Consider the following 20691-nt stretch of genomic DNA (forward strand, 5'->3'; position numbering starts at 1 on the left):
TGTCATAGATAAAATCACTGTTAATGGGGGTGACCTCAGGAAACAGCCAGAAGTACATACATTCCTTCTTTAGTGCATCATACGCTGATGTCCATGTCTCCAGGAAAAGAATATGACTGAGCTCACTGGCTGACTTAGCACAATTGTGTCCCAGTTCCACTCCGAGGTTTCTGGGGAGTCACATTAATGCTTTTATTCCAATTTGAAGGAGCCCAAGACATCAACAAGATGATAGCCATCTTGGTCCTTATGTTTAGTGTTTTTTTCTTTAATGTCTTATCTTGGAAATCCCTTAATCCTTTTATTTTCTAGGTTCCTTTTGGGACTGTAGATGCACCAGAAGTGGCCAGCTGAATACAGACTGGTGACAGAATCTCCATTTGGCAGGACTATTCGATCATATATTTCTCATCCTTACATCTCATGATTCTCCTCCCTAGTCCTAGCCCCTCGTGACCCCTGCATGAGCTTCCATCTATTTGTCAGGCCCCAAGTGACATTTTGTGAATTATGACTGACAATTTTTGCCTCAGTTTCTCCAGATGTAATTGTAATACTACTGTGTTAAGAAATACAATATTGGTAACAACATTTAACTTAAAAACACATAGCATAGAATATAAATTTTAGGTATTTTAAAAATTATTTTTATTAAGCTATTTTCTTTTTCCACAAGAAGAAAACCAAAGTTTGGGAAATTTAAGTAATTTGCAGATTACTTAATATCATAGATAAAAAAATGAGGTGCAAAAGTCTTGGGGAGGAACATCCAATGTGCTTGAGAAAAGCAATAGAAGTGAAGTGGCATGAACCAGAATGCAAGTGGTAGAAAATGATGGTAGAGAGCAGATGGAGACTCTATTAATTTTATCTTAGGATGGTAGAGGAGTGATATGACTTGCTCAGTAGGTGAGTGGAGAGAAAGGGAATGGAAGCAGGAAGATCGAGTTGGGGGCTGCTGAAAATTATTCAGGGTGTGCAAGACAGTGGTGATTTAGGACAGGGCGGAAGCAGGAGAGGTAATGAGAGATGGTCAGATTCTGGATCTATTCTGAAGGTAAAGCCTTAGAAGGGATGGTTTCACAGCTTGGGGCCTGAGTAACTGGAAGAAAAATTTGTTGTTAGCTGCGATATAGAAACACTGAATGCAGAAGAACTTTCATGGTAAGTGCAGGGGGGTGGGGCAGCAACAAAAGATGTAATATATTTTTCATTTTAAAAGTTAAACAAATCTAGGAGGCTTTAATTTTGGCATAGAAAGTGTTACATTAATCTGAGAGTTTCTTTTATCAGGCAGATCTTCTCTTTAAGGCAATGAATAAGATTTTATTCATCAGAACTAACACAATAAATTGAAGTTGGTCATGATAAAACACAAAGTATCCACAAACACTCCGTGTATACAGTTGTCTCATGGATTTCCCCTCCTTGAATAACAGGGCTGATTTTCTGTGTGAGAAATCAGAGAACATATGCTTAATGTAAATAGTGAACAGGCAATCTGGGATGCTAAAAGTCTAGGCTTGGAATAAATTAATGGTAAATACTTATTAAGAATCCAAGTACCAACCTGTGGGTGTTTTAGATAGTGAACTGAAGAGCCTGACAGAAGTTCCATGGTGGCTCAGGAATATTTAGATGGCTTTGCTGTGGCAAATAAAGAGGACAAAAATAAAAGTAAACATGGAAGATCAAGAATCCCTTCTGCAATTGCACAGAGGCACTTGGCAAGCATGAATGGCCACCTCTTCCCATCTCTGCGTGCAACTGAGAATGATTGAGTTTGGATTTACTTTTCATCTGTTGGTTTGAAATCCACATTTTTTAACAATTAAACTGTCCTCATTATTCAGTCAAAACAATCAGAATCTGTCATAATATTTAGTCCAAGTAGTTAGTGGGCAATAAAACCCACACAATTAGTGTTCTCCTGGGAAGTTGCCATAGTGGCTCCCACAGACAAACTTGCTAATAAGGGTTCCTGTATCCTTGGTCTGTGTCAAACAAATGCCTGTTCATCAAGCAAACTCCACAAAGGCTGAGGTTAGGAAACAGGGTCCTAGGAATAACAGATTTCTATAAAGAGGTGAGACTCTGACCAGCAGCCTCCACAGAGCAATCTTGTTTCTAAATACAGAAGCAATTTTAAGGCCTCTTTCAGGGCAGGGAGACAATTATTGCCAAAACAAATAAGCCAGTGTCTGTGTGTCTACCTCAGGCGCTGAGTGAATTCCGTCTGGGCCAGAACTAGAGCAGAACAGCAGCACATCAGTTTGGCTGGACCATCCTAAGCAAAAGACTTGTCTTGATCATCTCTGAACAGCTCAAGTGGGTCTCCTTAATTGATAGATTAGCTAACTAAAACAGAATGTGAGACACAGGAGTGCTCTGCATTTTGCACCCATTTGCCTAACAACAAAAATGTACTGTGCTCACTAGAGATGGAACACTCTAGTCAAGAATGTTAATAGCATTTGAAACTTCAGGACATAATTTCCAAGTTGTCTCAAAATACAGATTATGCTCTGAAACTATCACTTCAGATTTATCCGAGTGTCAGAGCAAGAATGTGATGGATTAATGTTCTCTCCAATTAAATTAGAACTCCTAGGAACTGAATAAATGTTTCTACAAATAGCTTCGTTGAGCGTCCAGACTGTTGCTTATTAAAGAGCACTTAAGGGTATTATCTGGAGCTCTATTCCATCTACCTGCATGAAAGTTTTGTTTTGTTTTTTTTTTTCCAAGATTCCATCCTCCACCCCAATATTGTGATTTAACACCAGGATCTTGTTCTCCACAAATATCTACTCATCCACAGAAACTTTCATGCTTCAGATTTAAAAAAATTCAAGGTCATGCTGGCCTCAAAATTCTTTTATTTCCTTGCCTCTTGTTCCTTTCATCTTGACATCCTTCAACTCTGGATAGTTTTTCATCTTTACTCTTGCCCCTGGGTTCCAAAGCAACCACAGGATTGTTTTAGACTCTTTTGTACATCACCAAAGTCATAGGCTCACTTCCATTCTCACATTTAGCCACTGACTTCACTTTCTAGTTTGATGGGAATGAGATCATTTCATGGACGTTCTGTCTACTTCACTCTTCCTGTCTCCTTAATCATCTATCCTTATTTGATTCATTCTCTTTTTTTCTTGCCTGGCACAAAATAGGAATTCAATAAATATTTATTGAATGAATAAAGATTGCTTCTTGATCCCAATCCCCAAGACAATGGCAGTACTTTATCTTGCTTTCTTTCCCCAGCAATCTCCCCCAAGCTTGAAAGTGTGATTAATATTCTCTAACTTGGCCAGCGCTGCAGCTCACTAGGCTAATCCTCCACCTTGCGGCGCTGGCACACCAGGTTCTAGTACCGGTCGGGGCGCCGGATTCTGTCCCGGATGCCCCTCTTCCAGGCCAGCTCTCTGCTGTGGCCAGGGAGTGCAGTGGAGGATGGCCCAAGTGCTTGGGCCCTACACCCCATGGGAGACCAGGATAAGTACCTGGCTCCTGCCATTGGATCAGCACGGTGCGCCGGCCACAGCGCACAGGCCGTGGCGGCCATTGGAGGGTGAACCAACGGCAAAGGAAGACCTTTCTCTCTGTCTCTCTCACTGTCCACTCTGTCAAAAGAAAAAAAAATATTCTCTAACTTAAAAGTTTTGTCTTAAAAAAAACTCTTAAAAATTACATTCATTGTAGAAGGGAAAGGTACAAAAAAAACCCTCTAAGAAATACAACAAAAATTACTCACTACAGAGGAAATCCACTGATAATTTTTGAGAATATTTACCTCTTTTAATATTTTTTTGTTTTCAAGCTAAATAGCTCCTTTGTTTATTTTATAAAAGTCCTTTTTGAGCCTCTGGTCTCTCCTACTTGCTGCACCACATCTTAACTGAGTCAGTTGGAGTAATTCTCTTATACTCCTTAAGTTTAAATACATGCACTTATGAAACTAATAAGATGCATTTATATAATTATGTTGCAGAGATTAAAGGTAAGAATTTAGAATGCAGTTTAACATAGTAGGTTTTGTTTCAATTTAAAGATTTACTTATTTTATTTATATGAAAGCCAGCAGGTGAGAGAGAGAGAAAAGGAGAGGGAGAGAAGGAACAAGAGAGAGAAACAGATATATCTTCTATTTGTTGGTTCACTCCTCACATGCCTGCAACAGCAAGGCATGAGCAGCCAGGAACTCCATCTAGGTCTCCCACATGGATGGCAGGGGACATCATCTGATGCCTCCCAGGTGAGTTAGCAGGAAGCTAGATCAGAAATGGAGGCCAGACTCAATCTTAGGCACTCCAAGAGGCAACTTAACCTGCTGCACTAGAACACCTGGCCCCACATAGTAGGTCTTTAATAAACATTAACCCTTATGATTTGTTTTCTTTCATTACGTCATCTTTGTTGACCATTTATTCATTTTTATGTACCATTTGATATATCAAAAAGAAATAGGTAATGGATTTATTTTGTAAAGCGTAATGACTTGAACTCATATGAACCCCTAATCATCTTGAGAGAACTACACTAATAATCTCTAAGTTTGTCCTTGCTGCCCTTGAACATACTATTATCTCCTTCCACACAGTCTTCCGTTTACATCTGCAGAAATCCTTCCTTTTCTCTCCTGGCCATTACCTACTCTTTGACATTTTTCTTGATTCAAGAGCATATGTTGTCTCTCATTTCTCTGAACATTCCCTATAATATCATGTTTCTGCTTAGTGATTTAATTATTTGTGCATATAAAATATTCTAGCTGGCGCCGCGGCTCACTAGGCTAATCCTCCTCCTTGCGGAGCCGGCACACCGGGTTCTAGTCCCGGTCCAGGTGACGGATTCTGTCCCGGTTGCCCCTCTTCCAGGCCAGCTCTCTGCTGTGGCCAGGGAGTGCAGTGGAGGATGGCCCAAGTACTTGGGCCCTGCATCCCATGGGAGACCAGGATAAGTACCTGGCTCCTGCCATCGGATCAGCGCGATGCGCCAGCCGCAGCACGCAGGCCACGGTGGCCATTGGAGGGTGAACCAACGGCAAAGGAAGACCTTTCTCTCTGTCTCTCTCTCTCTCTCTGTCCACTCTGCCTGTCAAAAAAAAAAAAGTAAAAAAATTAAAAAAAAATTCTATTAGATCATATGAAATGATAAGGTCATCTGGGCCCCTGGTAACAAGGTAACCCCTAGTAAAACTCTCCAGCAATAAGGACTCAATAGTGATGGAAAAGTGCAAGCCAGTGGCAATGTGCCTCAGATGTATACTGGCTAGATTATGATCCACGTTGCAACAGTTGTTACCTAACAGCTGGCCTGCTCACCTGTTGCTCCTCTGTGGTGTATTTTAATAAATATAACTCTGCTCACTCTCTGCTCTGGTGAATATTTTTTCACCGCACATGGTATCAGCCTTAATGAATCACTTTCTACAACATGTTGGCAGAAATTATTCATTTTTCCCCTTGAGCATAGTAAATTCTCTAAAAAATTATTAATTAAAAAATTTCCTGCATGGAAGAATCTATAATATTCTCATATGAAAGGACATCATGGAGCCAGCACTGTGGCATAGCAGGTAAAGCCTCCACCTTCAGTGCTGGCATCCCATATGGGCACCGGTTTGAGACCCGGCTGCTCCACACTTCTGATCCAGTTCTCTACTATGGCCTGGGAAAGCAGTGGAAGATGGCCCAAGTCCTTGGACCCCTGCATCCACGTGGGAAGACCCAAAGGAAGCTCCTGGCTCCTGGCATCAGACTGACGCAGCTCCCGCCATTGCAGCCAATTGGGGAGTGAACCAGTGGATCTCTCTCTCTCTGCCTCTTCTCTCTGTGTAACTCAGCCTTTCAAATAAATAAATAAATAATACTACTTATAATACTACTAAATCCTCAGTAGAAGACATATTCTGACACAAAAATATGAGATTTATTTTGAAACTGGAAAGTTTCAATAGCTACCTGTGAAAAGCAATTTTAAGAATATTTAAAGGCCCCTTTTATGTTTTCTGCCCAAGATGCTGTTTCTATCAACCCTCAAAATTCATATATACCATGTTATTTTTAGCAGTTTCAAATTCCTACCACTACAGTCATTTGAAAGTTCAATAATTACCAATAGAAAAAGAAATCGATAAAATATGTTCATATTAGGACAAATAAGATACCAGCAGGCAACAGGCTACTACTACTAGGGATATGTTTATCTCTTATGCCTTTTTCCCCTCCAAGGAGGGTCTTAAATGACAGGAGAGAAAAAAGGTAAAATTTAGAGAAAAATGAAATCATGAAAGGCCTTAAATTGGTATAACTGAAAGGTAACCAGAATATGAATATTATTTCCCAGGAAAGAGTAACTGCTGCAAGGCCCTAAATTTCACCTTCAGATAAGGATAAAAATGTAAGAATAGAATTAAATCTTGGTACAAAAACTTATCTCAGAAGTTTAATAAAATATACTGTGACATTATTATTCCATATGAGTGCAAACAGAAGTCCCAGCTACTCTGCTTCCAGTTGAGCTTCCTGCTAATGTGCCTGGGAAAACAGTGGAAAATGGACTAAATATTTGGGCCTCTGCCACCCATACTGGAGACTTGGATGGAGCTTCTGGCTCCTGGCTTCAGCCTAGCCCAACCCTTGCTTTTGTGGCCATTTGAAGAGTGAACTAGTAAATGGAAGATTCTCTCTCTCTCTCTCTCCTTCTCCCTTCCCCCTGTCTCCCCCTATTCCCTTCCCCTTTTACTCTGCCTTTCAAATAATGAAATAAACCTTTAAAAAAGAATATATTTTCAGCAAGAGCAAAATGATCATGAATGTCAAATACAATTTACAAGAAGGAATGAAGAGTATAAGAAATGGTAAATCAAAAATACATAGGAAACAAGTGCACAAGTATGAAAGATAGTAATTTTTTCCTTAAAATTACTCGAAAGATCACTGGTGGTTTAAAATAAAAGTGACCAAAATGTATGGTAGAGTTTACAACATATGTAGAAGTAAAATATATCAGGCAGTCACACAAAGGATGGGGAAGGGATCAATGGAATTGTGGTTTTATAGCTAATAAATTTATTAAGTATATAGTAGGAAGTACAAAGAATCAGATATAAATAAGAGCTAAGTAAAAAGTGTGCAAAGCAAGAAATGAAGTTTAAAGTATGATGTTTAAAATGACTATAAGTACATTTTGGGAAGTTATGAATGATTATTTTAATTCTAGAGACACTTTTAAAGAAATAGTAAAAAGACATTTTGAAAAAGGATATTACAGACCAATACAGTTCAGAAACATTGACAAAAAATCCAAAGTATTTTAAATTTAATCTATCAAATGGAACTTATCCAAGGAATGCAAGGCTGGTTCAACATTTGAAAATCAATGAAATTCAGTACATTGATAGAGTAAAGAAAAAACATATGAATGTCTTGAAAATTTAGAAAAATTATTCAACAAAATTTAACATCCATTTATAAAAACCATTCTAGGAAAACCAAGAAAAGATGTCTTTTGTAACCTGGTAAAAAGGCACCTATGGAAATCGGTAGCTAATGTCATCTCAATAGTGTATTATTGCAAACTTTCACCTTAATATTAGAAATGAGCTTGGTAAGCCCACTCTCACAACTTCTATTCAATACTGTGTTGGAGAATCAAGAGTTCAGAGAAGGCTGTGATTACTGAGAGATGATATTAATGAGGATGGCTATGATATCCTGAAACTATGAAGAATGGAGGGAAGATGAAGAAATAGTTTGAACAAAGGCTTAAAGCAAAAAATAAACCTGGTTTGGTGGCAATAGATTGGAATCACAAGGATAGCTATAAATATAACTTGTTTTATTCTTTTAATTTAAATCCAATTTTCTTTATGGACTTTATTTTTCTATATTGCATAAGGAATCACCACAGTTTAGCAACTTTATAGCCATTCATATTTATGATCTCACAGTTTTTGTGGGTCAGGAGTCTAGGCACAGACTAACTTGGTCTTCTAAGGACTATAATCAAGGTGTAGGTCATTATTGGTTTCTTACAAGAAAGATCATTTGGGTAGAGTCCACCTCCAGGTTCATTCCAAGTCCAATTCCTTATGTCTCTAGGATTCATAGCATCTTAATTCTTCAAGCCAGCAATGGAGAAAAAGGCTAGAGAGTATCTACTAGCAAGTTATAGTCACACTGTCATGTTGTCATAGCTGTGACACTCCTAGCTCTGTGCCATACTTTCCTGATCATACATAAATCACAGGTACTACCTGTATTCAAGGGGAGGGGATCATACAATGACATAAACACCAGGAGGTAGGCATTAGGCAGACCACCTTGAGGACTGCTTGTCACAAGTCTCCATTTCTGCTTGGCAGTGGAAAATATAAATACCAGGTATTTCAAAAAGTTAATGGAAAAATGAAATTAAAATGTAAGCTTATTTTGGAGCTAAAATTTTTGAACCCCATGCATTTGAAGGATCTTCAAATGTTTCCTGAAAATAGTGTTATGAAAAACTATGTTTGGCTTTCAAAAATTTTTACACAGAATTAAAAGTTTTTATTTCTGATTTCTGTGAACATTTTCAAGTCCTTTTATGTCGATGAGTCCATTTATTTAATCACTTCTTATTTGGAACAATATCCTTTGGGTGAACTTTTAAATCTAATTAGAATATTATCTATTTCTAGCTGGTCATTTGTTTTATTCTCAGAGTCTGTCTCAAACCTTCCTCTTTGTCTTATTATCAATTACACAGGATTTATGTGGGAATAAATGAGAAGTGATCCAGAAGAGGAGACAAAACAGGAATAAGGACAAATTGTGTGCCTACAAGTACATGTGCAGTTAGAGGGAGGAATAGAATCACCCACTTAAGCCAGACCTCTCTCTGCTTGATGTTGGGGCACTAAAATTGCAGATATCCAAATGGCTCCTTCACTGCGTAAACTTGGGGCATCCATATGGCCACCACCAACTCCACAACCCCATAACTTCTGTGGTAGATGATCCTATGGAAGATCCGTCCAATGAGGGGATCTATCCTAGATCCTATTGACTATGATGCTAAGAAATCTTTACCCTGATACACTGTATTTTGGGTAGACCGTTGCTGGCAGGTCAGTTTACTCCTACTATCTGCAATAACCAGGAATGGCTGACATGTCATACAAGGCACACCAAGAAACCAAAGGTGATCTGTATCCTCTCTCATCTTGTTATACCACATGTTATCCCTCTAAAGTTTTATTTATACTAAATATGTATTCATTGCCTGTCAATAATTTATATAATAAATCATACACACTGTATTAATTGTGTACATATGCACATGAGTATAATAATATGAGGATACTTCAAAATGTCTGGAAAATGAAATGAAAGATAAGCATATTTTGGTGCAAAATGTTGAAATCCACTCATAACTTCTTCATAATATACATTTTATATGAAACTGTTAAAGATTCTTTATACATAATTTATATTGTTTTCTTAGTGTAGAGTCCTAGAAGTAGAATACCACAATAGTGATAGTTTGCACTAACACCAACAACTAAGAAGATGTATGTGTATTTGTCTTAGCAAAGCTCTACTTGTATTTTAAAACTTAACACTGGGCCTTTTAGCATGCTTCACTCTCCTTTAAGATTTTTATGAGTTTTTCATTATACTGTAAATCCTCTTCTTCGTCATTCAGCTCTTTATGCCTTGTGAGGTATAACATGATTTTTACTACACAATGTAGGTATTCTATTCAGATCACAAGCTCAGGTATACAAAACATCAACTTTATTTTTCTATAACAAAACTTCATTCTCCACTTCTTTTACTTCAAAGCAGACATTAAATCATGGTTAACTTAAAGTAAACTCAATGGTTTCTTCACCCTTTGGCCCTTATCCAGTAAATTCAGAATCTTGAGTTCAGTATACTGTGCTCTCTAGGATCGTATGTGTAGATCAATGTCAAGTCTTCTTCTTCTTCTTATATAAAGGGAACATATTTCATGTATTTCATATATATTGTTTTTAGAGCATAATGATTCTTCCCAAACTACCCTTCTTCCCTCCCTCACTCCCATTCTCCCTCCTCCTTCTTTCTTATTTTTCTTTTAATTTTTACAGTGACATACTTTCAATTTACTTTATAATCACAAACTTAACTCTCCACTAAATAAAGAGTTCAACAAGAGGTAAGTAAAAAACCACTGTTTCTCAGAAGACTAGACAAGTGCTGTAAACAATAATCAAACCTCGAAATGTCAATTTCACTCATATTCATTGCATTCTTTTTGTACTCTGTGTATTAGTTACTACAAATCAAGGAAAACATATGATATTTGTCTTTTTCTTTTCCAAAGGGCATCATGTCACCATTTAAAACTATCCCTTTCATCTATAAAAGGTATGGATCTGGGAGTTCCTACTGCTTGAGATCTGTACCCTCTCTTGGCTTCTATAAAATTAAGCACAGGTCTCCACTACTCTCAGATCTTTTAAACTCTAGTCAGAGTCAGTCACCAACATCTTACTACTTTATTTCTAACTGAACTTTTCATCATCTTAACCCAGGGAATTTACCTCTCCTGAGGTACAGAGGAAATATCCAGATTGGTAAACAGTCTTCTAAAGGTCCAGGGTTTCTATGTAATCTTGAAATGTAGGCAACTCGTGCATAGTATCACCGTATCACCAAGGATATTTCCATTATGTAGAAATATCATATAATATTATCTATATTTCCAGACATGTTGGCACCCCGTACTATATATGACAAGTCTTTAGTGTTTAAAGTTCAAAAGTCAAGAAACAACTTCCTTTGCTCTTTATACTTTATCAGTGTCTCTTAAGCTGTTAAGGTAAAGTGCTCCAGCTTTTTGGGCTGGGGTCTGGTTTACAGAGATTACTACAGTCTAATTCTAGTAACCACATTAAGTCTTTCCCCATGTATTTTTAAAAAGATTGTATTTTACTTATTTATTTGGAAGAGAGAGAGAGAGATTCCATTTGTTGATTTCTTCCCAAAATGCCCACAAAAATCTGGGGCAAGGCTGGGTCAAAGCTAGGATCCCCAAACTCCATCTAGGTCTACCCTGTGGGCCACAGGGACCCAAGCTCTTGGCCATTATCTGCTGCCTTTCCAAGCACATTAATGGGAAGCTGGATTGGAAGGTGACTAGCCAGGACTGAAAGCAACACTCTCATATGAAATGCGGGAGTTTCAAACGTTGGCTTAGCTCTCTGAACCACAAGTCCTGCTGCTTTACCCGTATCTTGAGAAATGGGTAGCACAACAATTTCAAAATATTCCTTTTCAGTTAAACACATGGCATAGACAAAACCAATTAAGTTTAAGGTGTTGACAAGAAATCTGTAGGTAATTCCTTTTAGTTCTTGCTCCAATTTCATGATCAGTCTATTTTAAATATAATTTGGGTACTTTTGTTCCTCTTGTGGCTAAGACAGTGCTTGCCATATAATAAATGTTCAATCAATATTTGATAAAGAAATAAATAATAACTATTCCACTGGTGGATGCTATTAATCAAGAAAGTTTCCTCAACAAAGGCATATCTAAAATCTGTTTCCAGGTATGATCCAGGTAAATGTAGCCATTGGGTAGCCAAGATGTATATTCCAAAGAGCCACAATTGTGACTATGGAAACTGTGGCACTGACTAGAAAGAACAGTGGTGTGATAATAAAAATATGAGACTGACCAAAAGGTAGAATGTAATTCATCTGATTCAAAACCGAGACTATAAAGTGGTAATTTAAAGTGTGCATATTCCTTTTTTGTGTCGAGGACAGCATAAAGGGGCTGCTCAGATCTGGCCTACTCTACTATGTTTTCTGAAACATTGTGTGCTATTTTTGGATCTACTACTTAGCTATTATTTTTTCAAACTGACAACATTCTTTGTTATGTCTCTATAGTTTATCTGAAAATGAAGAATGATGAAGCAGCAATTAAATAAATCTCTTACAACTTCTTATAAATATAATAAAAATGTAGCCAATGGAAATAAATTCAGTTAAGAAATGGAAAGTATAGCTTCTTTGAATTTTTCAAATTTGAATTCTTCTACATCAAATGGTGGTATTCTGTCTCCATTCATAGGTAGAGAAAAGTCATTTTCTTTCCATGTGTTACCTGATATATGTAAAAAGATACTGGGAAGGTGATTTTTGAAGTTAAAATTTTTGTTTGCTTTTATGTTAATGTTTGAAAAAATATTCATTTTCAGATTGTGTTTACTACTTTATAAGGAATTTACTCAGAAAAATTCACTTATGTGAAAGTTTCACAGACTTTGTCTTGGCCTATGACTATGCATTCACTAAACTGGAAAGATTCTGGTATTTTTACTGAGGCTCAAAAATTATTTACATTTATAATTTATGTGTCTACTTTTAATTCTTTGGCAATTCTTCTGTACTTAAATATGAAGGTATTCTGATTTTTTTTTTTTGACAGGCAGAGTTAGACAGTAAGAGAGAGAGAGAGACAGAGAGAAAGGTCTTCCTTCCGTTGGTTCACCCCCAATGGCCGCAGCAGCCAGTGCTGCACCAATCTGAAGCCAGGAGCCAGGTGATTCCTCCTGGTCTCCCATGCGGGTACAGGGCCCAAGCACTTGGGCCATCCTCCACTGCCTTCCCGGGCCACAGCATAGAGCTGGACTGGAAGAGGAGCAACCGGGACAGAACCAGCGCCCCAACTGGGACTAGAACCTGGGGTGCCTGCGCCATAGGCGGAGGATTAGCCAAGTGAGCTGCGGCGCCAGCTGGTATTCTGATTTTTTTTTTAAAGATTTTATTTATTTACTTGAGAGGTAGAGTTACAGAGAGAAGGAGAGACAGAGAGAAAGGTTTTCCATCTGCTGGTTCACTCCACAAATGGCTGCAATGGCCAGAGTTGAGCTGATCCAAAGCCAAGAGCCAGGAGCTTCCTCTGGGTCTCCCACGTGGGTGCAGGGGTCCAAGCACTTGGGCCATCTTCTAGTGCTTTTCCAGGCCAGAGCAGAGAGCTGGACTGGAAGAGGAGCAGTTTGGACTAGAACTGGCGCCCATATGAGATGCTGGTGCCACAGGCAGAGACTTAGTCAACTACGCCATAGTGCCAGCCCCGTATTTTGATTTCAGAACAGTAAAACATATGTCATCTGATTTGATATATACTATTTCAAAATTAGGTGTTATAATTATAAAATTCCCAGAAATTTATTTTATGAAATACTGTTTTTCTTAAACTTGCATTAACACACATTTGTATAAAATGCATTTCTCTTTTTTCATGCAGTGATTGTTTATTAAAATATATTTTAAAGAATCTTAACATACCTATTTTTAAAAAAGTTTTAGTCACAGTTACTATAAATTTGAAAGTGTATAGATTTAATCTGTCCCTTTGTCTGTCAATACTCTATATTCCAAGAAAACCTATTAAAAATAATATTGATGTTTTTCCACCTTAGCAAGAAAATAGTCAACTTCAAGAGAAAGTGGAAAAGATAATCTTTAACCTTGTCAATGAAACTTTTAAATAAGCAAAAGGAAAGATAAGTTGAGGGCTGTTCTTGAATTACAAGGAACATTTTTTATCTTGATATCAGAAATAACTTTTATAATTTACAATTAGCTTGTCAAGTGAATATATTTAAATTGAAAACTTAGAAAATCTTACAAACCAAAAAGAAGTTCAATCTTTATTTCCTCTAATCATTGATATGGACTCCAGTTGAAAAATCCAGTTATAGGAAGATTGCTTAATTTTATCAGTATAGACACCACTCTAATGCTATCAGCATTGATGAAAACATTCTGATGTAATAGCTGTTATGATTGTAATCATATTACATACTTCTCTGTAATTCCATAAGGCCATAAATTGGTATATTTCAACTAGAATGCAACAATAAATCTCTTTCCAGAACTGTGTTTCTGCCAAGGTCCTTTTTCTTAATTTAGATCTTTATTTATTGTAGGGAAACATTTTAGATTTGAGTGAGGAAGAGATTTTTACTTTAGCTTTGTATTCTTGATGACTATGCATGATATGATCCGATTTCCTTACTTTCCTTCTCTGCTTTCTGGTTTATTTTATTTATTTATTATTTTTATTTATTTTTTGCCAGGCAGAGTTAGACAGTGAGAGAGAGAGACAGAGAGAAAGGTCTTCCTTTCCATTGGTTCACCCCCAATGGCCACAACCGCCGGCGCTGCGCCAATCCAAAGCCAGGAGCCAGGTGCTTCCTCCTAGTCTCCCGTGCGGGTGCAGGGCCCAAGCACTTGGGCCATCCTCCACTGCCTTTCCGGGCCACAGCATAGTGCTTGACTGGCAGAGGAGCAACTGGGACAGAATCCGGCGCCCTGACCGGGACTAGAATCCCGGGTGCTGGCGCCGCAGGTGGAGGACTAGCCTAGTGAGCCATGGCGCCAGCCACTTTCTGGTTTAGAAAACTGTCATCTGTTTTTAGCACAGGCCTTTTATCCTCCTCTCTTAATTTAATTTTTAGAATATTGGTAGTTCTATTAATGAGTGAAACGCTGTCATCTCTTACAGAACTTCCTGTCTGCTTGGGACCTTAGTACTTGATGTAGCTAAGATGTTTCTCATAAAGTTTTTTATGGACTATTTACACATCCATTCAATTTTTATTCTTTTTTATGACCTTTATGTCTATTGCAATCTAATTAATGAATATTAATGTAATCTAATAGTTTCCATTCTCATTTGTACTAGATTTCTTCGTGACCATTTGTTTATTTAACTGAGGATTTCCTAAAGACATTTATTTTCTTTTTGAATGAAATAATGAATGCAAGTAGTAAACTAAGCACATACATGAGGAATGTGGTTTTGATTCAGCTTATCTATTTATTATAAAAAAACAAAAATATTAGAAAAAGCAATGGTATGGCCATAAGTTGGGGATAAAATAGGAACTTGTACTAGTTTTAATATTTTACTGTGACTCCAGAAGTTACCATTTTTTTAAAGATTTATTTATTTATTTGAAAGTCAGAGTTACACAGAGAAGAGAAACAGAAGTTTTCCATCTGCTGATTCACTCCCTAAATGGTCGCAATAGCTGGAGCTGCACTGATCCAAACCCAGGAGTCAGGTGCTTCCTCTGGGTCTTCCATGCAGGTGCAGGGGCCTAAGGACTTGGGCCATCCTCTACTGCTTTCCCAGACCATAGCACAGAGCTGGATCAGAAGTGGAGCAGCTGGGTCTCAAACTGGTACCCATATGGGAAGCCGGCACTGCAGGTGGCGGCTTTACCTGCTACACCACAGTGCTGGCCTCCAGAGGTTGTCTTTGATATTCCTTTCCTATCATTTCCAAATTGATTTTATTTTTATAGAAAATAAAGGTGCAACAGGTAATAACTAAGTGCTGGAAAGCTTTACAAGAACACAGTTCTAAAAGATGCATCTCCCTATAGAGGTAGAGCGCTGATTGCTGGTATTCCCTAGTGACAGTCTCCCAACAGGCATAGTCCCCAAGAGTCCAAACAAACATAAGGGGTCGATATCTCCATGGAGCTGGATTGTGTTCAAAACTATTCAGAAATTTTTTTTCTGATCTCTGAAGAACTCTTTTGTGATACCTCATATTTGTAGGCAAAGTAGAGAAGAAAAACTCACTGAGAAGTAAGATGTCTTCAATGAAAAAGAAATTGATTCAAACTTTTTGGAAAATAATATTTGTGGTGATTTTAGGGACATAATTTTCTCTTTGATTTCAAAGAAGACACCAGAAACAATTTTCATCTGTACTCAGGAAATTAAGACTGAGTCTATGTCATTTTTCTTCCAACTTCCAGAGGTCCTGTGTTCACCCCTAATACTGTAACCTTTTCTTCCTTTATCTTCACTCCATATGTCAGATGGACAAGAAGCATGTGGAAACTCATATTTTTAAAATGAAGTATATTGGAAGTTGCTAATTTATTCTTCAATAAACATTTTATTGAGCACATATTATGTAAAAAGACATTTAGAGTTTCCTAGGACTTGTAATACTGTAATAAACTAGACAGGTGAATCTCTGATCACAAAAAAAGCAGGAGAGGTAGGGTGGTTTTATTTTACTCCTTGAAACCTAATACATAAAATGTGGTAAAAATCATTAAATATATATATATATAAATAAACATGATTTAGAGAATCAATCTCTCTCTCTCTCACTCTCTCCCCCCCCCCTTTTCTTTTTGGAAGTTGTAACAGTACTGTCTACTGCCCTTAGGTCCTCACAATTGTTCCTTTAGCTTTTGAGTAGTAGTTCATTATGCCCATGATTGGGATACTTGAAAGACAGATTTGGAACAAGTTCCTCCAGCAGTGTCCAGCCCTCTATGCCTTTGGTGTGAGGGCTTTTTGGCTTTATATTTTCATCGTTTTCTAATGTATACTGGCTGTTCCAAATCTGTCTTTTAAGTATCCCAATCATGGGCATAGTGACTATACTGGCTGTTAAGTTTACATTCTTATTCATTCATTTAAAAAATTCAGTAAATATTAAGTATCTCCTAAAGCTAGGCTCTCTGCAAGATTCTGGGACAACAACAGTGAGGACACAGTGTTATCCTTTGATGCCTGCTGGGGAACCCACAGGCTAGAAAAGAGAAGGAAGAGATTCAAAACAATGAAGAAGATCTTGAAGGCAGAGGCTGCCTTTCGATTTTCTTTACTGCTATATTCCTAGTGCATCAAAGGGTATTGGGTAGCTAAGGAATTACTGTATAGTACATGTTTATTGAATGAAAGAAAAAAGATACAACTCCATTAGCACACACTTAAAGAAAATAAAGAGCAAGAGGAGGAAGAGGAAGCAAAGGAGGGATAAGACAGGGAGAAACGGAGGAGGAAGAGAAAGAGAGAAGAGAGAAAAGAAGTTGGAGGAGAGTGAGAAAACAACTTGATCCAGGGGTTCCTCCTTCCTGTGGGTTACAAAATGTTTCCTGAAGCAACTGACACCTGAGCTGAGGTGTGAGTGTCAGTAGTGTACTGTGGAGGTAGAGAAGTCTGTTCTAAGCAGTGGGAAAAGCACATTTAAAGGCCCTGTTGCTGAAAGGGGCCTCCATGTTAATGGAGCTGATGTGGTTGGAATGAAAGGAGGTGGAGAGAGAAGAGACTCAGTGAGGTCATGGAGCTGGACAGGGGCCAGGTCAGCTCTTAAGGGTTGTACACAGACATTTTATTCATATCCTAAAAGCAATGCGAATAAAATTCCATTTCTTTCAGAAATACAGCAATTTGGTTGCCAGATACTGGCTTATAATGTGTTGCTTTTTTTGCTTATTAATTCATTCACATTTACCAAAAAATATGAACAAACTTTATATAAAACTTTCAGTTTATCTAAAATTACTTTGTCAAATTCTTGAAAATTGAGATTGTAATAAGAGGAACACATGAAAGATAGTAAATTGAAATGATTTTGTGGCTAATTTGCCTTTCTGACTACTTTCAACAGAAAATCATAAATTCCTCTTTTGCACACATTTATTTGTAAATTACCATATGTATTACAAATGGAGGGAGTTATTTGCAATGATGGGTATATATTTTTTCAGTGATACCAATTTTGCAAAAGAACTGTTTTTTCAGATCTCTTTATTTTGCTTCACCATCATCCCATGATTCTGATGCAAACTTGGTCAACTATAGTTGTGACTGCTGCATTCCCAGTACAGTTCCCAACTCTGCTGTGACACAGTGTGCTACAACACCCACTGCACCCAAGACTGTCCCTGGCACCTGTCTCAGCCACTCCATCTCTTCCACGTAGACCGTCCCCTAGTGAATGGAACCGCTTCTCTGAGTACCCTTCTGCAGTCTCCGGTGGCTGCGAGTCTCCCTCACATCGCTGTTAAGGTTGTGCATCCCTCTTTCTCTCTCTTACCCTCCCTGTTAATCTGTAGGCTTCTGGACAACAGAGATGTTCAAACCTCTATCTTTTCACTTAGTTCTGTGACCTGAGGCAAATTTTAAAACCTTTCACCCACTTTCATTATCTGTAAAATAACAACAATCAGAAACGCTTGTGTGGAACAGCTCTATGGTAGCCATCGTATCGGTTCCTCACAGCATCCCTATGAGGTGGGTACTGATTGTCATTTCCATTTTAGAGCCAGGCAAAATGGATGTCCTCAGTGTAGCTTAATCTGCTCAGGTTTGTGTAGCAACTATCAAGTAGATGTCAGAAAGGTGACTGGCGGGGCTGGCGCTGTGGGGTGAAGCCGCCGCCTACAGTTCCTGCATCCCATGTGGGCACCAGTTCGAATCCTGACTGCTCCACTTCTGATCCAGCTCTCTGCTATGGCCTGGGAAAGCAGTGGAAGATGGCCCAAGTCCTTGGGTACCTGCACATGCGTGGGAGAACTGGGAGAAGCTTCTGGCTCCTTGCTTTGGATTGGCTCAGCTCTGGCTGTTGTGGCCAATTGGGGAGTGAACCAGCAGATGGAAGACCTCTCTTTCTCTCTCTCTCTGCTTCTCCTTCTCTCTGTGTGTAACTCTGAATTTCAAATAAATAAATAAATTAAAAAAAAAAAAAAAGGTTACTGGCACGAGGCCTGGGCCCCTAACTGCTCTCCTGTGATCCTAAAAGTCCCTCCTTTTACCAGATGTGAGATGATTTTTGTAAAAAGCTGTACACAGAACCAGGCATCTGATCAACTCTGATGACTATTATTCATATTTTATGTTTCTCCTCTGTTTAGAAAAAAAAGAACAGAAAATTTGCAAAAATTTTTTTTCTGATTTGTCATCTGTTGTTTTAAACATTAATATAATTGAATGGAAAACTATATCCAGAAATGCTGAATTATGCTTTGTGTTTCTGCGCAGCTTTATACTATTTCTGTGACTGCAAACTACATTCTGTGTAAGTCTCAGTTTCCTTTTGAATGGATTACAAGTGGAACTGACTTTGCCAATTATCTACTCAATTGACCTGGTACAAAGAAGGTTAAAGTTCCCACCTAATATATGATCATTAAAGCTTTTCATGTAGCTTCTCAGACAAGGCAGTCTGGGAAAACCCTGAGACAACATTATTTTTGGTGCCAGACTGATAAAGCGTTTAGCATCTGTCAGTTACAGGAGGAAGAGACAGGGTGATGTATTAATCCGATGTAATACTTCTCTTCGAACAAAATGGGAAGAGTTAGTTTTTCCTTAAAAAATAGTAAAAGAAAAATGTCAGCTAATAAAAAGGCAAATGTAAGTTCAGATAGTGTAAAGAGCCCACTAACTAATACCAGAGTTTTGAAATACTTATTAGATATAAATATTTGGCAAACATGCCCTGAACAATATTTTGCATCATCACTTTGTTAATTTTATGAGTGATAATTCCACCAATGGTGATTTCCAATGCCTGGTGCCAGTTAAAATAAATTAAGAAGAGACATTTTTTGAAAAAAAAAAAATAAAAACATAACTTACCAAGAAAATCAACTTCTTAGCTGCCACACGCCTCTTCAGCTTTGTAAACTTTTTTTTTCTTTTGCCAATTTCCGAAATGTTGCAAAAACAAACAGTGAGTAAATCCAATAATTGTCCTCCAAGATTTTGGTCTTAGTTGAAATCAATCATGTAGGCCATTTATCTACTCTTTCCCCTTCCCTCCCCCAACAGCAGACCGGTGTGGACTGGTTACTTGACGGGCGGTCATCCACATGTGTTTCAGTTTGGAGATCCTTAACCATAATTGATGAAGGATTGTTTTTCTTTTCTTTAAGAACAGATAAACAGCATACTTTAAGAACCATACTCTAAACCATACTTTAGAGAGCCACAAAAATTTATGTGAAAAGGAGCCCAAATTCCATCTTTTAAATATTTTGCAAATTTTCAGAACATTTAGTTCTATGCAGCAGTATTCAGAAAGAAAAAAAAATCAGTATTTCACTGTGCAGATTGCCTGTTACTATAATATAGTAATGTGCCGATCTATTTTTTATCAGATTTAGAGAACTAGCCACTTATTCTGAACTTATAAGACTAAACCTTTCAGGAAATTTTACATTTTGTTAACTTTCACTGTGGTATAAAACAAACTAGATTTGATTTCTTTATTTCCTTTTATGGAAACACAAAAAGAAACTGGCTCTTTTTTAATTTGTGTGTCTGGTTTTTGCTACAGAGTATCTAATTTTAATATATATCAGTGGCAGAAATTTAATTCCAACAACCCGAAGTAGCTATTAATCCTCTCACTGTCTGTCTCTACCCCACCCTTTCCCTCTTGATCTTTCTGTCCCAGTCAGAGGAGAATCTGAGGCTAAGACTGGTTAGAAAAGCTTTTAGAATTACATGGCTACAACATTTAGGATAATAGGGCAGGATAACCCTAAATTTTCTACCTTTGATTAGTGCTCTGTTTTAATTATAAGATAATTAAATATTTATTTAATTATATATAATTTTAACTCATGAGTAAAATGCAAATCATGTCGTTTTCTTAGTGCTTTAAAGGGTCTTTGTCAGTTACGAAAAGTAGAGACATGCTCATAATTAATTAGATATAATATTTCATTATATCCCAGGATATGTAATTTTTTCCCCTTCAATTTGAAGGGAAGAAGTCCCTTTCTGACCTTTGCAATAGGACTTGGAAATGAGGGGCAAATGCCTTGGGATGTTGTCTTCAACTTTCATTTCACTTTTCAGACCCCAGGTTGTTG

General features: G+C 37.7%; 1 long non-coding RNA gene across 1 annotated transcript; it reads right to left on the bottom strand.

Annotated features, from left to right (window-relative positions):
• Nucleotides 1-1336: 1336 nt before the first annotated feature.
• Nucleotides 1337-19647, bottom strand: LOC127487268 (uncharacterized). Its single transcript, XR_007913947.3, has 3 exons — nt 19451-19647; nt 1571-1647; nt 1337-1449 (listed from the first exon to the last, which is right to left on the bottom strand). It is a non-coding gene; the product is annotated as an uncharacterized LOC127487268 (long non-coding RNA).
• Nucleotides 19648-20691: the final 1044 nt, after the last annotated feature.

This window comes from Oryctolagus cuniculus, chromosome 2 (genome assembly GCF_051225735.1).
Source record: "Oryctolagus cuniculus isolate XC-2025 breed Fujian yellow rabbit chromosome 2, ASM5122573v1, whole genome shotgun sequence".
In the NCBI taxonomy this organism is placed as follows: domain Eukaryota; kingdom Metazoa; phylum Chordata; class Mammalia; order Lagomorpha; family Leporidae; genus Oryctolagus; species Oryctolagus cuniculus.